The sequence below is a fragment of the Sycon ciliatum genome, chromosome 1 (genome assembly GCF_964019385.1).
Source record: "Sycon ciliatum chromosome 1, ocSycCili1.1, whole genome shotgun sequence".
NCBI lineage: Eukaryota > Metazoa > Porifera > Calcarea > Leucosolenida > Sycettidae > Sycon > Sycon ciliatum.
Window position 1 is genome coordinate 83,123,673 of NC_088643.1, and position 18,299 is coordinate 83,141,971.

General features: G+C 50.8%; 17 non-coding genes across 17 annotated transcripts; all 17 read right to left on the reverse strand.

Moving 5' to 3' along the window:
• Window positions 1-4,689: 4,689 nt before the first annotated feature.
• Window positions 4,690-4,808, reverse strand: LOC135807633 (5S ribosomal RNA). The gene has a single exon (XR_010551906.1). It is a non-coding gene; the product is annotated as a 5S ribosomal RNA (ribosomal RNA).
• Window positions 4,809-5,406: 598 nt separating this feature from the next.
• LOC135807635 (5S ribosomal RNA) lies at window positions 5,407-5,525 on the reverse strand. Its single transcript, XR_010551908.1, has one exon. It is a non-coding gene; the product is annotated as a 5S ribosomal RNA (ribosomal RNA).
• A 605-nt stretch (window positions 5,526-6,130) lies between these two features.
• LOC135807636 (5S ribosomal RNA) lies at window positions 6,131-6,249 on the reverse strand. Its single transcript, XR_010551909.1, has one exon. It is a non-coding gene; the product is annotated as a 5S ribosomal RNA (ribosomal RNA).
• Window positions 6,250-6,854: 605 nt separating this feature from the next.
• On the reverse strand, window positions 6,855-6,973 carry LOC135807637 (5S ribosomal RNA). The gene has a single exon (XR_010551910.1). It is a non-coding gene; the product is annotated as a 5S ribosomal RNA (ribosomal RNA).
• Window positions 6,974-7,578: 605 nt separating this feature from the next.
• On the reverse strand, window positions 7,579-7,697 carry LOC135807638 (5S ribosomal RNA). Its single transcript, XR_010551911.1, has one exon. It is a non-coding gene; the product is annotated as a 5S ribosomal RNA (ribosomal RNA).
• Window positions 7,698-8,302: 605 nt separating this feature from the next.
• Window positions 8,303-8,421, reverse strand: LOC135807639 (5S ribosomal RNA). The gene has a single exon (XR_010551912.1). It is a non-coding gene; the product is annotated as a 5S ribosomal RNA (ribosomal RNA).
• A 605-nt stretch (window positions 8,422-9,026) lies between these two features.
• LOC135807641 (5S ribosomal RNA) lies at window positions 9,027-9,145 on the reverse strand. Its single transcript, XR_010551914.1, has one exon. It is a non-coding gene; the product is annotated as a 5S ribosomal RNA (ribosomal RNA).
• Window positions 9,146-9,750: 605 nt separating this feature from the next.
• LOC135807642 (5S ribosomal RNA) lies at window positions 9,751-9,869 on the reverse strand. Its single transcript, XR_010551915.1, has one exon. It is a non-coding gene; the product is annotated as a 5S ribosomal RNA (ribosomal RNA).
• Window positions 9,870-10,475: 606 nt separating this feature from the next.
• On the reverse strand, window positions 10,476-10,594 carry LOC135807706 (5S ribosomal RNA). The gene has a single exon (XR_010551975.1). It is a non-coding gene; the product is annotated as a 5S ribosomal RNA (ribosomal RNA).
• Window positions 10,595-11,184: 590 nt separating this feature from the next.
• On the reverse strand, window positions 11,185-11,303 carry LOC135807643 (5S ribosomal RNA). The gene has a single exon (XR_010551916.1). It is a non-coding gene; the product is annotated as a 5S ribosomal RNA (ribosomal RNA).
• A 605-nt stretch (window positions 11,304-11,908) lies between these two features.
• Window positions 11,909-12,027, reverse strand: LOC135807681 (5S ribosomal RNA). The gene has a single exon (XR_010551951.1). It is a non-coding gene; the product is annotated as a 5S ribosomal RNA (ribosomal RNA).
• A 596-nt stretch (window positions 12,028-12,623) lies between these two features.
• Window positions 12,624-12,742, reverse strand: LOC135807657 (5S ribosomal RNA). The gene has a single exon (XR_010551929.1). It is a non-coding gene; the product is annotated as a 5S ribosomal RNA (ribosomal RNA).
• A 598-nt stretch (window positions 12,743-13,340) lies between these two features.
• Window positions 13,341-13,459, reverse strand: LOC135807644 (5S ribosomal RNA). Its single transcript, XR_010551917.1, has one exon. It is a non-coding gene; the product is annotated as a 5S ribosomal RNA (ribosomal RNA).
• A 597-nt stretch (window positions 13,460-14,056) lies between these two features.
• On the reverse strand, window positions 14,057-14,175 carry LOC135807658 (5S ribosomal RNA). The gene has a single exon (XR_010551930.1). It is a non-coding gene; the product is annotated as a 5S ribosomal RNA (ribosomal RNA).
• Window positions 14,176-14,777: 602 nt separating this feature from the next.
• On the reverse strand, window positions 14,778-14,896 carry LOC135807645 (5S ribosomal RNA). The gene has a single exon (XR_010551918.1). It is a non-coding gene; the product is annotated as a 5S ribosomal RNA (ribosomal RNA).
• A 605-nt stretch (window positions 14,897-15,501) lies between these two features.
• Window positions 15,502-15,620, reverse strand: LOC135807646 (5S ribosomal RNA). The gene has a single exon (XR_010551919.1). It is a non-coding gene; the product is annotated as a 5S ribosomal RNA (ribosomal RNA).
• Window positions 15,621-16,578: 958 nt separating this feature from the next.
• On the reverse strand, window positions 16,579-16,697 carry LOC135807647 (5S ribosomal RNA). The gene has a single exon (XR_010551920.1). It is a non-coding gene; the product is annotated as a 5S ribosomal RNA (ribosomal RNA).
• Between the last annotated feature and the right edge of the window lie 1,602 nt (window positions 16,698-18,299).

Here is an 18,299-nt window from a genome sequence, read left to right on the forward strand (position 1 = left end):
ACGACTGCAAGCCACGCAAAACAGAGCCATCCGCTGTATCGATGGCAACCCGCCCCGGACAGCCATGCAGCCGCTGCTCACTGCTCACTCCCTGTACCGTGTCAGCGAGCTCTACAGGCAGAAAATATTGATCACCATCTGGCGGTGCATCAACGCCCGCACCAGCCCTGTGCTCGCCCAGCTTCTGACCCCGGCACAAGGCACCCCTACCCGCCATCAGCAGTCAAATGGCCTACTAAGCCAGGCAAACCGTAGCCGCCGCGGTCAGCGGAGATTTTCTGTTGCTGGTGCTCTGCTGTGGAACGCTCTCTCTGGTGAGGTCCGCACAATTACCCGGCTACCTGAGTTTAAGCATGCATGTGTACCATACGCCTGTAGGGAATAGTTCGAGTTGCTGCTGATTGCTCTGCTCTCCCTCCCCGTGCAGTTCAGTAACCCGCACGTAGTATCACAGATACATCGTATTCTCTCTCTCCCCCCGTTTACCCGCAGTTATTAGTATCCTATTCTCTTACTATGTGCTTCCATAGCTTTTACTATGTTCTTCCATAGCCACTTCTAGGCTAAGCCTTCGCCGTCATTTTATTGGATCGTCATCCCGTTTGAATGTGCGAAGTGAAATAAAAAACCAACCAACCAACCAATCTGGTCCAGCGTCTGCACCAAGTCGAAACAGTCAGCCGGTGACCGTGTCATGTGTCACAGCCCAAATTGAACAACTATGGCAGTTGGATGAACCTCCAGAACAACATCAGCACCTGCCATCGTTCCCGCTATGTCGCCAGGGCAGCGGGTACCAAGTGGGTCTCTTGTGGCGAAATGAGCGTCGCCCAACGGATAACTTTGCTCAAGCTAGAGTCATCGCAAAGCGGCTTCTTGAAAAGCTGAAGAGGAATGGGAAGCGTGCGCTCTATGATGATGTGCTGATCAGGGAGTACCGCGAGCTTGGAGCAATTGAGCTGGAGCCATGTGAGAGCGATGCCGGGTACTATGTACCGCATCATGGTGTATTCCGCGAGCACGCTGCAACCACGAAGTTAAGAGTGGTGTTCAATGCCTCGGCGACGGCTCCAGATGGCAAGTCGTTGAACGACATGGTTGACCCTGGACCGTCGCTATTGCCGAGTCTCGCAGGTATGCTATTACGGTTCCGTGAATATAAGAGCGCGCTGCAAGCGGACATCCGCAAGGCTTTCTTCATGGTCGCGGTTAATCCCGAAGACCGTCCGTACCTGCGTTTCTTGTGGCCCGGTCGAAGCGACAGCGATGAACTGTTAACCTGGAGGCTAACGAAACTGCCATTTGGCGTAAACTGCTCGCCGTACATGCTTACTGCGGTGATTCAGCATCACTTGAAGGAGCTACGGGCGTTGTCTGCACCCAAAGAGCGAGATCGTATTGATCTCTTGCTCACGAGTTTCTACGTTGACGATTTGGTCTCTAGTGTCTCAAATGCCTCGGAAGCCAAGGAGATGCAAGAGTTCAGCGTGCGTGTGCTTACGGATGCTGGCATGGAGTTACGCAAGTGGCGAGGCAACGAAATCCCGTGCGATCCAGAGGCCGGAGATAAAGTCCTCGGTCTGAAATGGAAAACCAGTGATGACTTGCTCAGCATAGCAGCGCTAGGCGAGTCCGATAGGCCGTCTGTTTGGACCCGGCGATCCCTCCTCAAGTGTGTTGCATCAGTGTTTGATCCGCTAGGTCTAGCAGCACCGGCAGTTGTGCCGGGAAAGATACTGCTACAGCAAGCCTGGAAAGTCGGAGGCGACTGGGATGATATGTTGCCTGATGGCATCGCAGCCGCATGTGCGCAATGGTGGGGAGAGTTGGCCGAAGTGGTGAGCATTGACATACCACGTTGGATTTGCTGCAATCTTGACACGCCGATTGCGCTTCATGCCTTCGCCGATGCCAGTGAGAAAGCGTTTGGATGTTGTTTGTATGCCGTCGTCAATGGACAGTCGCACTTGGTATTTGCCAAGGCCAAAGTGGCACCTGTGTCTCCGCCCACGTTAGCCCGCCTTGAGTTACAAGCAGTATGTCTAGCGGCTCGCTACGCTGAGTTTGTGGTGAAGGAGCTGCGTGTGACCGTCACGCAAGTCTATGGCTGGACTGACAGTCTCACTACCGTTCATTGGATCAGTAATCCATCGTACAAATGGAAAACATTTGTGGCTAACCGCGTCAGTCAAGTCCAAGAGATATCGAAGAAGGTCGGCATTGTGTGGAACCATTGCCCGGGCCTTCACAACCCAGCAGATTTACCGTCGCGTGGGAGTAGTGCACAGCAGATCCGTAGTCCGTTCTGGAGGGGCGGACCAACCTGGATCACGGAGCCCAATGACTGGCCCACCGCATCCTCAACCGCAGCTACAGATGAGTCCAGTGTAGAGGTACGAGTGTCAGCCACCACCTGTAGTCGAGAATCTGATAAGGAATGGTGGCTCCGATTCAGTAAATGGTCGAGGGCACAGGGCATGGTGACTCGGATGTTGCAGTGGAAGCACACTGAGCCTCGTGCTGAACTCTATTTAGCAGCAGACAACGTATTGTACCGCATCGTTCAAGCCGCATGTTTCGCTGAGGATCTTGAGCTGATCAAGCAAGGTCAACCAGTGAAGCCTGGGTCGAAGGTGTATCAGCTTGCACCGTTTCTGGATGAGCATGGAGTGCTCAGAGCCGGGGGACGACTTCAGCACAGCGAGTTGGCGTATGGAGCCAAGCACCCAGTCCTGTTAGGCAAACATCATCTGACCGAGTTGCTGTTGGAGAAAATGCATGTTGAAAGGATGCACCAAGGTGTAGAAGGAGTCTTGTCGTTCATCCGTCAGAAATTTTGGATTATCGGTGGTCGACGGGCGCTACGCAACATTACTCAGCGATGTGTTACAGGCCGCCGCTACAAGGCTAAGGCTGCCTCAGAAGTCTGCCCGCCGCTGCCGGAAGACCGAGTTGTTCACGAGAGGCCGTTCGCAACTACCGGCATCGACTATGCTGGTCCGTTGTACGTGCGCCGTGGTGAGTCATCTCCGAAGGTATGGATAGCATTGTTTGTGTGTGCCACCACCAGAGCAGTTCACTTGGAGGTGGTCGATAGTTTAAGTACTGAGTCATTCTTGATAGCATTTCGGAAGTTTGTCGCGAGACGTAGTTTGCCGTCTCGGATCAGGTCTGACAACGCTACAACGTTCAAGGCGGCATCTGACAAACTGAGTGTGCCATGGATGTTCAATCCTCCAGCTGCACCATGGCATGGAGGCTTCTATGAGAGAATGGTTGGTACAGTGAAGAGTGCCTTGAAAAAGGTAATGGGAACAGCGTTTCTGAAGGTCCAGGAGCTTGAGACCCTCTTGTATGAGGTTGAAGCAGTGGTGAATAGTCGTCCGCTAACTTATGTGTCTGATAGCCTGGATGAGCCACCAGTAACCCCTGCAATGATGATGGGTGACATCTGGATGTCGTCAGAGAAGCCAGCAGGTACCCTGGACGCTGCGCAGATGTCATCGAGATTGCGTTACCTCAGTCGGACACTGGAGCATGTCAAGAATCGTTGGGAGGTGGAGTACCTAAGTCAGCTGAACAAACACCAACAGACCATGTCGCGCCCTTTAGCTGTGGGTGATGTGGTCTTTGTTCTCGATGATACCAAGCGCAAACAGTTCTGGCGTTTGGGACGGATCATCGAGTTATTCCCTGGTCGAGATGGTAAGCGTCGTGTTGCCAAGGTTAAGTTGAGTACCAGTACCCTGTTGAGGCCGATCCAAAGGTTAGTGCCGTTAGAAGTATCGTCACAGGACGTGGCTCCTGGGCCTGCAGATACCGCTCAACCTGCTATCGTCCCTCAGCAGCCAGCGTATGAACCGGCAGCACCGTTACCACCACCACGGCAGCAGGAGATGACACGTTCTGGGCGCATAGTCAGAGCCCCGGATCGTTTTTGACTTGTGTGCATTGTTGTACGGCGGTGAGAAGCCCTTTGGTGGGGAGAATGTTGCAAACCACCAGTTCTCAATTGGGAAAGGCCTTCGCGCTTATGGCGTTGTATTCGTCGCAATGTTGTCTTTCGACTCCGCCGTACCGCTGATGTTGCTGCATGGCATACGCTATATGCGCTGTGTGTGTTTTTGCTGTATACGCTGTTATGTCCAGTTTTATATGCTTATGTTTTGCATGTACGCTGTTTATGCATGCTATAAATAGCTGGTTTTATTAGTGTTCATTGTTAATTATTCGATGAAGTGAAATATACTGTGTGAAGGAAAAGAGTTGTCCTCGTGCCGTGTGGTCGTACGATCCTGACAATTTAGAGAATCTCAGAGGGTTCATAACACCTACCTAAAGCACCAGCACATCATGCACCCGTGACCAGACATGCATGCAGGACGAACCCATACAACCACTCTGCACCCCACCAGGGTCAAACTGGCTAATTGCCTACACAAGTCTACTAGCCTGTGAGTGTGTCGGTGCATGATGAAAAAGGTGTTGGCCCTTTCCACCACCACACTGGCTGGGGTCATCGGGAGGGAACAAAGCTCAAAACCAACAAACAAAGTTTAAAATTACAATCTGGCCCTCACGAGCGCCGAACCACCCACCCACCCATGCACGCCAGAGCTAACTCGGATTAGTGACTTTCAAGTAGAGAGAAGAAGAAGAAAAAACTTGATGAAAGAAAAGAAGAAAAAAAGTCTACAGCACGAGGTATTCCCAGGCGGTCACCCATCCAAGTACTAACCTCGCCCGACGTTGCTTGACTTCGGTGATCGGACGAGAACCGGTATTTTCAACGTGGTATGGCCGTAGACATCATTGTCGAGTTGACGACTCCCCTTACACAACTCAGATTCGTCGCCACTGCATGTTCGCTCCCTCCTTGTCCATGGCCGCTATCCGCGACAAGCTTCTCACCTTTCAAACTGGATTCTAGTCAGTGCAGGATGAACTTTGAAAGAAATGATTGCCCCATGATCATCGCTGATGGGCAGACTTTCTCCCCTTCTGCATGGGATGCGCGGGGAGGGGCAGGGAAGGGAGATGGGAAGGAACAAAGCCTACCCTAAGGACCAGCAAATCATGCACCCGTTACCAGACATGCATGCAGGACGAACCCATGCAACCACTCTGCACCCCACCAGGGTCAAACTGGCCTACACAAGTCTACTTGCCTGTGAGTGTGTCGGTGCATGATGAAAAAGGTGTTGGCCCTTTCAACCACCACACTGGCTGGGGTGATCGGGAGGGAACAAAGCTCAAAACCAACAAACAAAATTTAAAATTACAATCTGGCCCTCACGAGCGCCGAACCACCCACCCACCCATGCACGCCAGAGCTAACTCGGATTAGTGACTTTCAAGTAGAGAGAAGAAGAAGAAAAAAACTTGATGAAAGAAAAGAAGAAAAAAAGTCTACAGCACGAGGTATTCCCAGGCGGTCACCCATCCAAGTACTAACCTCGCCCGACGTTGCTTGACTTCGGTGATCGGACGAGAACCGGTATTTTCAACGTGGTATGGCCGTAGACATCATTGTCGAGTTGACGACTCCCCTTACACAACTCAGATTCGTCGCCACTGCATGTTCGCTCCCTCCTTGTCCATGGCCGCTATCCGCGACAAGCTTCTCACCTTTCAAACTGGATTCTAGTCAGTGCAGGATGAACTTTGAAAGAAATGATTGCCCCATGATCATCGCTGATGGGCAGACTTTCTCCCCTTCTGCATGGGATGCGCGGGGAGGGGCAGGGAAGGGAGATGGGAAGGAACAAAGCCTACCCAAAGCACCAGCACATCATGCACCCGTGACCAGACATGCATGCAGGACGAACCCATACAACCACTCTGCACCCCACCAGGGTCAAACTGGCTAATTGCCTACACAAGTCTACTAGCCTGTGAGTGTGTCGGTGCATGATGAAAAAGGTGTTGGCCCTTTCCACCACCACACTGGCTGGGGTCATCGGGAGGGAACAAAGCTCAAAACCAACAAACAAAGTTTAAAATTACAATCTGGCCCTCACGAGCGCCGAACCACCTACCCACCCATGCACGCCAGAGCTAACTCGGATTAGTGACTTTCAAGTAGAGAGAAGAAGACGAAAAAAACTTGATGAAAGAAAAGAAGAAAAAAAGTCTACAGCACGAGGTATTCCCAGGCGGTCACCCATCCAAGTACTAACCTCGCCCGACGTTGCTTGACTTCGGTGATCGGACGAGAACCGGTATTTTCAACGTGGTATGGCCGTAGACATCATTGTCGAGTTGACGACTCCCCTTACATAACTCCGATTCGTCGCCACTGCATGTTCGCTCCCTCCTTGTCTATGTCCGCTATCCGCGACAAGCTTCTCACCTTTCAAACTGGATTCTAGTCAGTGCAGGATGAACTTTGAAAGAAATGATTGCCCCATGATCATCGCTGATGGGCAGACTTTCTTCCCTTCTGCATGGGATGCGCGGGGAGGGGCAGGGAAGGGAGATGGGAAGGAACAAAGCCTACCCAAAGCACCAGCACACCATGCACCCGTGACCAGACATGCATGCAGGACGAACCCATACAACCACTCTGCACCCCACCAGGGTCAAACTGGCTAATTGCCTACACAAGTCTACTAGCCTGTGAGTGTGTCGGTGCATGATGAAAAAGGTGTTGGCCCTTTCCACCGCCACACTGGCTGGGGTCATCGGGAGGGAACAAAGCTCAAAACCAACAAACAAAATTTAAAATTTAAATCTGGCCCTCACGAGCGCCGAACCACCCACCCACCCATGCACGCCAGAGCTAACTCGGATTAGTGACTTTCAAGTAGAGAGAAGAAGAAGAAAAAAACTTGATGAGAGAAATGAAGAAAAAAAGTCTACAGCACGAGGTATTCCCAGGCGGTCACCCATCCAAGTACTAACCTCGCCCGACGTTGCTTGACTTCGGTGATCGGACGAGAACCGGTATTTTCAACGTGGTATGGCCGTAGACATCATTGTCGAGTTGACGACTCCCCTTACACAACTCAGATTCGTCGCCACTGCATGTTCGCTCCCTCCTTGTCCATGGCCGCTATCCGCGACAAGCTTCTCACCTTTCAAACTGGATTCTAGTCAGTGCAGGATGAACTTTGAAAGAAATGATTGCCCCATGATCATCGCTGATGGGCAGACTTTCTCCCCTTCTGCATGGGATGCGCGGGGAGGGGCAGGGAAGGGAGATGGGAAGGAACAAAGCCTACCCAAAGCACCAGCACATCATGCACCCGTGACCAGACATGCATGCAGGACGAACCCATGCAACCACTCTGCACCCCACCAGGGTCAAACTGGCTAATTGCCTACACAAGTCTACTAGCCTGTGAGTGTGTCGGTGCATGATGAAAAAGGTGTTGGCCCTTTCCACCACCACACTGGCTGGGGTCATCGGGAGGGAACAAAGCTCAAAACCTACAAACAAAATTTAAAATTACAATCTGGCCCTCACGAGCGCCGAACCACCCACCCACCCATGCGAGCCAGAGCTAACTCGGATTAGTGACTTTCAAGTAGAGAGAAGAAGAAGAAAAAAACTTGATGAGAGAAAAGAAGAAAAAAAGTCTACAGCACGAGGTATTCCCAGGCGGTCACCCATCCAAGTACTAACCTCGCCCGACGTTGCTTGACTTCGGTGATCGGACGAGAACCGGTATTTTCAACGTGGTATGGCCGTAGACATCATTGTCGAGTTGACGACTCCCCTTACACAACTCAGATTCGTCGCCACTGCATGTTCGCTCCCTCCTTGTCCATGGCCGCTATCCGCGACAAGCTTCTCACCTTTCAAACTGGATTCTAGTCAGTGCAGGATGAACTTTGAAAGAAATGATTGCCCCATGATCATCGCTGATGGGCAGACTTTCTCCCCTTCTGCATGGGATGCGCGGGGAGGGGCAGGGAAGGGAGATGGGAAGGAACAAAACCTACCCAAAGCACCAGCACATCATGCACCCGTGACCAGACATGCATGCAGGACGAACCCATGCAACCACTCTGCACCCCACCAGGGTCAAACTGGCTAATTGCCTACACAAGTCTACTAGCCTGTGAGTGTGTCGGTGCATGATGAAAAAGGTGTTGGCCCTTTCCACCACCACACTGGCTGGGGTCATCGGGAGGGAACAAAGCTCAAAACCAACAAACAAAATTTAAAATTACAATCTGGCCCTCACGAGCGCCGAACTACCCACCCAGCCATGCGAGCCAGAGCTAACTCGGATTAGTGACTTTCAAGTAGAGAGAAGAAGAAGAAAAAAACTTGATGAGAGAAAAGAAGAAAAAAAGTCTACAGCACGAGGTATTCCCAGGCGGTCACCCATCCAAGTACTAACCTCGCCCGACGTTGCTTGACTTCGGTGATCGGACGAGAACCGGTATTTTCAACGTGGTATGGCCGTAGACATCATTGTCGAGTTGACGACTCCCCTTACACAACTCAGATTCGTCGCCACTGCATGTTCGCTCCCTCCTTGTCCATGGCCGCTATCCGCGACAAGCTTCTCACCTTTCAAACTGGATTCTAGTCAGTGCAGGATGAACTTTGAAAGAAATGATTGCCCCATGATCATCGCTGATGGGCAGACTTTCTCCCCTTCTGCATGGAATGCGCGGGGAGGGGCAGGGAAGGGAGATGGGAAGGAACAAAGCCTACCCAAAGCACCAGCACATCATGCACCCGTGACCAGACATGCATGCAGGACGAACCCATACAACCACTCTGCACCCCACCAGGGTCAAACTGGGTAATTGCCTACACAAGTCTACTAGCCTGTGAGTGTGTCGGTGCATGATGAAAAAGGTGTTGGCCCTTTCCACCACCACACTGGCTGGGGTCATCGGGAGGGAACAAAGCTCAAAACCAACAAACAAAGTTTAAAATTACAATCTGGCCCTCACGAGCGCCGAACCACCCACCCACCCATGCACGCCAGAGCTAACTCGGATTAGTGACTTTCAAGTAGAGAGAAGAAGACGAAAAAAACTTGATGAAAGAAAAGAAGAAAAAAAGTCTACAGCACGAGGTATTCCCAGGCGGTCACCCATCCAAGTACTAACCTCGCCCGACGTTGCTTGACTTCGGTGATCGGACGAGAACCGGTATTTTCAACGTGGTATGGCCGTAGACATCATTGTCGAGTTGACGACTCCCCTTACATAACTCCGATTCGTCGCCACTGCATGTTCGCTCCCTCCTTGTCTATGTCCGCTATCCGCGACAAGCTTCTCACCTTTCAAACCGGATTCTAGTCAGTGCAGGATGAACTTTGAAAGAAATGATTGCCCCATGATCATCGCTGATGGGCAGACTTTCTCCCCTTCTGCATGGGATACGCGGGGAGGGGCAGGGAAGGGAGATGGGAAGGAACAAAGCCTACCCAAAGCACCAGCACATCATGCACCCGTGACCAGACATGCATGCAGGACGAACCCATGCAACCACTCTGCACCCCACCAGGGTCAAACTGGCTAATTGCCTACACAAGTCTACTAGCCTGTGAGTGTGTCGGTGCATGATGAAAAAGGTGTTGGCCCTTTCCACCACCACACTGGCTGGGGTCATCGGGAGGGAACAAAGCTCAAAACCAACAAACAAAATTTAAAATTTAAATCTGGCCCTCACGAGCGCCGAACCACCCACCCACCCATGCACGCCAGAGCTAACTCGGATTAGTGACTTTCAAGTAAAGAGAAGAAGAAGAAAAAAACTTGATGAGAGAAAAGAAGAAAAAAAGTCTACAGCACGAGGTATTCCCAGGCGGTCACCCATCCAAGTACTAACCTCGCCCGACGTTGCTTGACTTCGGTGATCGGACGAGAACCGGTATTTTCAACGTGGTATGGCCGTAGACATCATTGTCGAGTTGACGACTCCCCTTACACAACTCAGATTCGTCGCCACTGCATGTTCGCTCCCTCCTTGTCCATGGCCGCTATCCGCGACAAGCTTCTCACCTTTCAAACTGGATTCTAGTCAGTGCAGGATGAACTTTGAAAGAAATGATTGCCCCATGATCATCGCTGATGGGCAGACTTTCTCCCCTTCTGCATGGGATGCGCGGGGAGGGGCAGGGAAGGGAGATGGGAAGGAACAAAGCCTACCCAAAGCACCAGCACACCATGCACCCGTGACCAGACATGCATGCAGGACGAACCCATGCAACCACTCTGCACCCCACCAGGGTCAAACTGGCTAATTGCCTACACAAGTCTACTAGCCTGTGAGTGTGTCGGTGCATGATGAAAAAGGTGTTGGCCCTTTCAACCACCACACTGGCTGGGGTCATCGGGAGGGAACAAAGCTCAAAACCAACAAACAAAATTTAAAATTACAATCTGGCCCTCACGAGCGCCGAACCACCCACCCACCCATGCACGCCAGAGCTAACTCGGATTAGTGACTTTCAAGTAGAGAGAAGAAGAAGAAAAAAACTTGATGAAAGAAAAGAAGAAAAAAAAGTCTACAGCACGAGGTATTCCCAGGCGGTCACCCATCCAAGTACTAACTTCGCCCGACGTTGCTTGACTTCGGTGATCGGACGAGAACCGGTATTTTCAACGTGGTATGGCCGTAGACATCATTGTCGAGTTGACGACTCCCCTTACACAACTCAGATTCGTCGCTCCCTCCTTGTCCATGGCCGCTATCCGCGACAAGCTTCTCACCTTTCAAACTGGATTCTAGTCAGTGCAGGATGAACTTTGAAAGAAATGATTGCCCCATGATCATCGCTGATGGGCAGACTTTCTCCCCTTCTGCATGGGATGCGCGGGGAGGGGCAGGGAAGGGAGATGGGAAGGAACAAAGCCTACCCAAAGCACCAGCACATCATGCACCCGTGACCAGACATGCATGCAGGACGAACCCATGCAACCACTCTGCACCCCACCAGGGTCAAACTGGCTAATTGCCTACACAAGTCTACTAGCCTGTGAGTGTGTCGGTGCATGATGAAAAAGGTGTTGGCCCTTTCCACCACCACACTGGCTGGGGTCATCGGGAGGGAACAAAGCTCAAAACCAACAAACAAAGTTTAAAATTACAATCTGGCCCTCACGAGCGCCGAACCACCCACCCACCCATGCACGCCAGAACTAACTCGGATTAGTGACTTTCAAGTAGAGAGAAGAAGAAGAAAAAACTTGATGAAAGAAAAGAAGAAAAAAAGTCTACAGCACGAGGTATTCCCAGGCGGTCACCCATCCAAGTACTAACCTCGCCCGACGTTGCTTGACTTCGGTGATCGGACGAGAACCGGTATTTTCAACGTGGTATGGCCGTAGACATCATTGTCGAGTTGACGACTCCCCTTACACAACTCAGATTCGTCGCCACTGCATGTTCGCTCCCTCCTTGTCCATGGCCGCTATCCGCGACAAGCTTCTCACCTTTCAAACTGGATTCTAGTCAGTGCAGGATGAACTTTGAAAGAAATGATTGCCCCATGATCATCGCTGATGGGCAGACTTTCTCCCCTTCTGCATGGGATGCGCGGGGAGGGGCAGGGAAGGGAGATGGGAAGGAACAAAGCCTACCCTAAGGACCAGCACATCATGCACCCGTTACCAGACATGCATGCAGGACGAACCCATACAACCACTCTGCACCCCACCAGGGTCAAACTGGCTAATTGCCTACACAAGTCTACTAGCCTGTGAGTGTGTCGGTGCATGATGAAAAAGGTGTTGGCCCTTTCCACCACCACACTGGCTGGGGTGATCGGGAGGGAACAAAGCTCAAAACCAACAAACAAAATTTAAAATTACAATCTGGCCCTCACGAGCGCCGAACCACCCACCCACCCTTGCATGCCAGAGCTAACTCTGATTAGTGACTTTCAAGTAGAGAGAAGAAGAAGAAAAAAACTTGATGAAAGAAAAGAAGAAAAAAAGTCTACAGCACGAGGTATTCCCAGGCGGTCACCCATCCAAGTACTAACCTCGCCCGACGTTGCTTGTCTTCGGTGATCGGACGAGAACCGGTATTTTCAACGTGGTATGGCCGTAGACATCATTGTCGAGTTGACGACTCCCCTTACACAACTCAGATTCGTCGCCACTGCATGTTCGCTCCCTCCTTGTCCATGGCCACTATCCGCGACAAGCTTCTCACCTTTACACTGGATTCTAGTCAGTGCAGGATGAACTTTGAAAGAAATGATTGCCCCATGATCATCGCTGATGGGCAGACTTTCTCCCCTTCTGCATGGGATGCGCGGGGAGGGGCAGGGAAGGGAGATGGGAAGGAACAAAGCCTACCCAAAGCACCAGCACACCATGCACCCGTGACCAGACATGCATGCAGGACGAACCCATGCAACCACTCTGCACCCCACCAGGGTCAAACTGGCCTACACAAGTCTACTTGCCTGTGAGTGTGTCGGTGCATGATGAAAAAGGTGTTGGCCCTTTCAACCACCACACTGGCTGGGGTCATCGGGAGGGAACAAAGCTCAAAACCAACAAACAAAATTTAAAATTTAAATCTGGCCCTCACGAGCGCCGAACCACCCACCCACCCATGCACGCCAGAGCTAACTCGGATTAGTGACTTTCAAGTAGAGAGAAGAAGAAGAAAAAAACTTGATGAAAGAAAAGAAGAAAAATGTCTACAGCACGAGGTATTCCCAGGCGGTCACCCATCCAAGTACTAACCTCGCCCGACGTTGCTTGACTTCGGTGATCGGACGAGAACCGGTATTTTCAACGTGGTATGGCCGTAGACATCATTGTCGAGTTGACGACTCCCCTTACACAACTCAGATTCGTCGCCACTGCATGTTCGCTCCCTCCTTGTCCATGGCCGCTATCCGCGACAAGCTTCTCACCTTTCAAACTGGATTCTAGTCAGTGCAGGATGAACTTTGAAAGAAATGATTGCCCCATGATCATCGCTGATGGGCAGACTTTCTCCCCTTCTGCATGGGATGCGCGGGGAGGGGCAGGGAAGGGAGATGGGAAGGAACAAAGCCTACCCAAAGCACCAGCACATCATGCACCCGTGACCAGACATGCATGCAGGACGAACCCATGCAACCACTCTGCACCCCACCAGGATCAAACTGGCTTATTGCCTACACAAGTCTACTAGCCTGTGAGTGTGTCGGTGCATGATGAAAAAGGTGTTGGCCCTTTCCACCACCACACTGGCTGGGGTCATCGGGAGGGAACAAAGCTCAAAACCAACAAACAAAATTTAAATCTGGCCCTCACGAGCGCCGAACCACCCACCCACCCATGCACGCCAGAGCTAACTCGGATTAGTGACTTTCAAGTAGAGAGAAGAAGAAGAAAAAAACTTGATGAAAGAAAAGAAGAAAAAAAGTCTACAGCACGAGGTATTCCCAGGCGGTCACCCATCCAAGTACTAACCTCGCCCGACGTTGCTTGACTTCGGTGATCGGACGAGAACCGGTATTTTCAACGTGGTATGGCCGTAGACATCATTGTCGAGTTGACGACTCCCCTTACACAACTCAGATTCGTCGCCACTGCATGTTCGCTCCCTCCTTGTCCATAACCGCTATCCGCGACAAGCTTCTCACCTTTCAAACTGGATTCTAGTCAGTGCAGGATGAACTTTGAAAGAAATGATTGCCCCATGATCATCGCTGATGGGCAGACTTTCTCCCCTTCTGCATGGGATGCGCGGGGAGGGGCAGGGAAGGGAGATGGGAAGGAACAAAGCCTACCCAAAGCACCAGCACACCATGCACCCGTGACCAGACATGCATGCAGGACGAACCCATGCAACCACTCTGCACCCCACCAGGGTCAAACTGGCCTACACAAGTCTACTTGCCTGTGAGTGTGTCGGTGCATGATGAAAAAGGTGTTGGTCCTTTCAACCACCACACTGGCTGGGGTCATCGGGAGGGAACAAAGCTCAAAACCAACAAACAAAATTTAAAATTTAAATCTGGCCCTCACGAGCGCCGAACCACCCACCTACCCATGCACGCCAGAGCTAACTCGGATTAGTGACTTTCAAGTAGAGAGAAGAAGAAGAAAAAAACTTGATGAAAGAAAAGAAGAAAAATGTCTACAGCACGAGGTATTCCCAGGCGGTCACCCATCCAAGTACTAACCTCGCCCGACGTTGCTTGACTTCGGTGATCGGACGAGAACCGGTATTTTCAACGTGGTATGGCCGTAGACATCATTGTCGAGTTGACGACTCCCCTTACACAACTCAGATTCGTCGCCACTGCATGTTCGCTCCCTCCTTGTCCATGGCCGCTATCCGCGACAAGCTTCTCACCTTTCAAACTGGATTCTAGTCAGTGCAGGATGAACTTTGAAAGAAATGATTGCCCCATGATCATCGCTGATGGGCAGACTTTCTCCCCTTCTGCATGGGATGCGCGGGGAGGGGCAGGGAAGGGAGATGGGAAGGAACAAAGCCTACCCAAAGCACCAGCACATCATGCACCCGTGACCAGACATGCATGCAGGACGAACCCATGCAACCACTCTGCACCCCACCAGGATCAAACTGGCTTATTGCCTACACAAGTCTACTAGCCTGTGAGTGTGTCGGTGCATGATGAAAAAGGTGTTGGCCCTTTCCACCACCACACTGGCTGGGGTCATCGGGAGGGAACAAAGCTCAAAACCTACAAACAAAATTTAAAATTACAATCTGGCCCTCACGAGCGCCGAACCACCCACCCACCCATGCGAGCCAGAGCTAACTCGGATTAGTGACTTTCAAGTAGAGAGAAGAAGAAAAAGACTTGATGAGAGAAAAGAAGAAAAAAAGTCTACAGCACGAGGTATTCCCAGGCGGTCACCCATCCAAGTACTAACCTCGCCCGACGTTGCTTGACTTCGGTGATCGGACGAGAACCGGTATTTTCAACGTGGTATGGCCGTAGACATCATTGTCGAGTTGACGACTCCCCTTACACAACTCAGATTCGTCGCCACTGCATGTTCGCTCCCTCCTTGTCCATGGCCGCTATCCGCGACAAGCTTCTCACCTTTCAAACTGGATTCTAGTCAGTGCAGGATGTACTTTGAAAGAAATGATTGCCCCATGATCATCGCTGATGGGCAGACTTTCTCCCCTTCTGCATGGGATGCGCGGGGAGGGGCAGGGAAGGGAGATGGGAAGGAACAAAGCCTACCCAAAGCAACAGCACATCATGCACCCGTGACCAGACATGCATGCAGGACGAACCCATGCAACCACTCTGCACCCCACCAGGGTCAAACTGGCTAATTGCCTACACAAGTCTACTAGCCTGTGAGTGTGTCGGTGCATGATGAAAAAGGTGTTGGCCCTTTCCACCACCACACTGGCTGGGGTCATCGGGAGGGAACAAAGCTCAAAACCAACAAACAAAATTTAAAATTTAAATCTGGCCCTCACGAGCGCCGAACCACCCACCCACCCATGCACGCCAGAGCTAACTCGGATTAGTGACTTTCAAGTAGAGAGAAGAAGAAGAAAAAAACTTGATGAAAGAAAAGAAGAAAAAAAGTCTACAGCACGAGGTATTCCCAGGCGGTCACCCATCCAAGTACTAACCTCGCCCGACGTTGCTTGACTTCGGTGATCGGACGAGAACCGGTATTTTCAACGTGGTATGGCCGTAGACATCATTGTCGAGTTGACGACTCCCCTTACACAACTCAGATTCGTCGCCACTGCATGTTCGCTCCCTCCTTGTCCATGGCCGCTATCCGCGACAAGCTTCTCACCTTTCAAACTGGATTCTAGTCAGTGCAGGATGAACTTTGAAAGAAATGATTGCCCCATGATCATCGCTGATGGGCAGACTTTCTCCCCTTCTGCATGGGATGCGCGGGGAGGGGCAGGGAAGGGAGATGGGAAGGAACAAAGCCTACCCAAAGCACCAGCACATCATGCACCCGTGACCAGACATGCATGCAGGACGAACCCATGCAACCACTCTGCACCCCACCAGGGTCAAACTGGCTAATTGCCTACACATGCCCCCCCCCCCCACACACACACACGGACAGTATGTATAGGCATAATAACGAATGGTCTTCTCCTGTTAGTTCTGTTTGTCCAATACATGATATAAAAAAACTTTCTTGTTGTTTTTCCTTCTACATGTAGCTGCTTCCAGCATGGTAAACGACAGTACCATGGCCTTTTCAGATTTTCATTGTACCTATTTGTAGTACCTCCCAGGATCAGTATTTCCACTTGAAATAATATGCACTCCAATGCCTCATTCTTAGCATTCTTTTATTCGCTTCCATGTAATTGGGCTTATTGCCCGTTTGGTATTGCGAATTCAAATAAAAAACAACAACAACAAACAACAAGTCTACTAGCCAGTGAGTGTGTCGGTGCATGATGAAAAAGGTGTTGGCCCTTTCCACCACCACACTGGCTGGGGTCATCGGGAGGGAACAAAGCTCAAAACCAACAAACAAAATTTAAAAATAAAAATAAAACAATCTGGCCCTCACGAGCGCCGAATCACCCACCCACCCATGCACGCCAGAGCTAACTCGGATTAGTGACTTTCAAGTAGAGAGAAGAAGAAGAAAAAAACTTGACGAAAGAAAAGAAGAAGAAAAAGTCTACAGCACGAGGTATTCCCAGGCGGTCACCCATCCAAGTACTAACCTCGCCCGACGTTGCTTGACTTCGGTGATCGGACGAGAACCGGTATTTTCAACGTGGTATGGCCGTAGACATCATTGTCGAGTTGACGACTCCCCTTACACAACTCAGATTCGTCGCCACTGCATGTTCGCTCCCTGCTTGTCCGTGGCCGCTATCCGTGACAAGCTTCTCACCTTTACACTGGATTCTAGTCAGTGCAGGATGAACTTTGAAAGAAATGATTGCCCCATGATCATCGCTGATGGGCAGACTTTCTCCCCTTCTGCATGGGATGCGCGGGGAGGGGCAGGGAAGGGAGATGGGAAGGAACAAAGCCTACCCAAAGCACCAGCACATCATGCACCCGTTACCAGACATGCATGCAGGACGAACCCATGCAACCACTCTGCACCCCACCAGGGTCAAACTGGCTAATTGCCTACACAAGTCTACTAGCCAGTGAGTGTGTCGGTGCATGATGAAAAACTTATCATGCAATGACATGCCATTACGTCCATGTATGTGATCCATTATGATGTATGTTATCGATGCAATGGTATACGCATGTGCCTGAAGTAGGAACCCCATGCCGCAGCTGCGGCAGCATGCAAGAGATAGGCTAGAGCAGGTCTAGTGCACGTCACATGGTAATACTAATAGATGACATCAACTACCCACTAGTCCAGAGAAAGACCAAGCTTTACAATGGTTATAATTATTAGAGAGGTTCCGGGGTCCGATTTTCCATGCCAAAATCCGTATGGGCGCTACGGATTTTTCCACTGGTGCTCCATACGATTTTTTCGGCACAGAGAATCCGTGTGGACTGGCTTTCATACGAACCATGTTTCGTATGGAGATTTTGGTCATCGGGTGCAGAAAGATGTTTCGCGTACAAATTTGGTACGAGAAACATCGATTTTTCGCGGGAAGTTTTGATTTCGGTACAAATATTCAAAGTATAAAGGCAAAGCGCGGGAACGTGACATGTTTGCGATCGTAACCTAGGCAATGACGGCAAACACATAAGTTCCGTACTCCGGAACATTTCACTGCTCGAAAACGACGTATAAAAAATCCGTAGAGCCTCTACGGATTTTGGCACGAAAAATCGTACTCCGGAACCGGCTCCCTATTCTCGTAGGATACACACAGTGTATGTGGCATGCAGTAATCTGCACAAGCTAATTAGTTATAATTAATTATGGTCTGGTATGGTATGGATAATTATGGTCCGATCCATGGCACCAAGCGCACGTCAACGCATATACGGGAACAAAGAGTGACATGCGAGGCTTAATCGAACACGCGTGCACTACTAATAGTGTGGTATGGGCACAGCATCTAACATCATTATAAACGGATTGTACAAGTGGCGTGCCAAACCATGCATATACAAATAGGTGTGCGATAGAAGCCAGGTGCCAACTGCTCCGTGCTTGACACCGAAATGTTTGCGATGAGCGGAAAAAGTCTGCTCCACAAATTTGTCGTGGGCAGACTGCAATAGGCCAGCAAATCAAGTGGAGTTTCTTCATAGATATCATGCGCAGCATCAGTCTCACTAGCTAGTGCAAAGAAGTCACAGACACCACTAGTACAAGCACAGCAGCCTCATCCATAGCCTGTGATACTTGATAGCACTACTGCTTGCAGCCATGCAGTGCCTATGTCACGGGAAACCGTTCAAAAG